The sequence below is a fragment of the Ovis aries genome, chromosome 23 (genome assembly GCF_016772045.2).
Source record: "Ovis aries strain OAR_USU_Benz2616 breed Rambouillet chromosome 23, ARS-UI_Ramb_v3.0, whole genome shotgun sequence".
Lineage (NCBI taxonomy): Eukaryota > Metazoa > Chordata > Mammalia > Artiodactyla > Bovidae > Ovis > Ovis aries.
This window is the reverse complement of record NC_056076.1, coordinates 12,208,852-12,210,331: the sequence shown is the minus strand read 5'-3', so window position 1 is coordinate 12,210,331 and position 1,480 is coordinate 12,208,852. Positions and strand designations below refer to the sequence as shown.

At 39.1% G+C, this 1,480-nt stretch overlaps 1 non-coding gene across 1 annotated transcript; it reads right to left on the bottom strand.

Annotated features, from left to right (window-relative positions):
- Positions 1–383: 383 nt before the first annotated feature.
- TRNAG-CCC (transfer RNA glycine (anticodon CCC)) lies at positions 384–456 on the bottom strand. The gene has a single exon. It is a non-coding gene; the product is annotated as a tRNA-Gly (tRNA).
- Between the last annotated feature and the right edge of the window lie 1,024 nt (positions 457–1,480).

Sequence of the window (1,480 nt, the reverse complement as noted above, 5' to 3'; positions counted from 1 at the left end):
GAATTAACCTACAAAATATATGTGAGGCACTCAATATACACTGGGTTTTCTTTCAGTGTCAAATACTGGAATTTCCTTAGATTTATCAGGATTAACAACTAGCAAAATATTGAGATAAAACAGACATTGGGGGCCAAAATCAGGAGTATCAACTCAAAAAGAAAAATACATGAGAAGTTGATAACATTAAGAAGGGTTTCACACATAGTTAGTGCTAGGTTGCAATCTCTTTATTTCTCTAGATTCATCTTCTTTTTATAAACATTTATTTATTTGACTGTGTTGGGTCTTAGTTGTGGCACTGGGGTCTTCAGTCTTCTTTGCCACATGGGGAATCTTTAGTTGTGGTTTGCAAACTCTTAGTCGTGGCATGTGGGATCTAGTTCCCTGACCAGGGATTGAACCTGGGTCCCCTGCATTGGGAGCACAGAGTCTCAGCCACTGAGCTACCAGGGAAGTCCCTGTCCTTCTTTTGAAAAGTAAGTTTAGTAATGAGTAAAAGGTAATACACCTAGGCTATTTTAGAAATTTTACAAAAAGTAAAATAATCTGGAGGCAAAAATGAGCAATCACACGTACTCATACCACTCAGAGATATCCATCTATAAAAGTTCATGTCAGCCAGAATGCTGAGGTATAAATAAACCCCCAAATCACAGTGACTCAATGGAATATAGGCTCATTACCAACTGTGGCTACAATTCCTTGGGGAGTAGAAGGTTCACCTTTGATCAGCCAAATCAAGTGGCTCAGGATCCCTACCTTCAAGGGGATAAGTCATGTGATTCTATCATATGTTGGGAAAAACTAAAATATTTGGTAAATATCTCTAATGATACTATCTGATGCTCCTTGGAAGAAAAACTACGGCAAACCTAGACAGTGTGCTAAAAGGCAGAGACATCATTTTGCCAACAAATGTCTGTATAGCCAAAGCTATGGTTTTTCCAGTAGTCATACACGGAGATGGGAGTTGGGCCATGAAGAAGGCTAAGAGTGGAAGAATTGATATTTCTGAACTGTGGTGCTGGAGAAGACTCTTGAGAGTCCCCTGGACTGCAAGGAGATCTAACCAGTCCATTCTAAAGGAAATCAATACCAAGTATTCACTGTAAGGACTGATGCTGAAGCTGAAGTTCCAATACTTTGGCCACATGATGCAAAGAGCTAATTCATTGGAAAAGACCCTGATGCTGAGAAAGATTGAAGGCAGGAGGAAAAGTGAGGGACAGAGGATAAGATGGTTGGATGATATCACCAAATCAATGGACATCAGTGAGCAAATTCTGGGAAACAGTGAAGGGCAAGGAAGCCTGGCATGCTGCAGTCCATAGGGTCACAAAGAGTCAGACATGACTGAGTGACTGAATAATTATCTGGTGTAACTCTTTCAACTTATTTCTATTTCATGTATATTTGCACTTATGTTTGTTTTGATCTCTATTTAAACAAAGTTGAGAACATACATTATTATAATTTT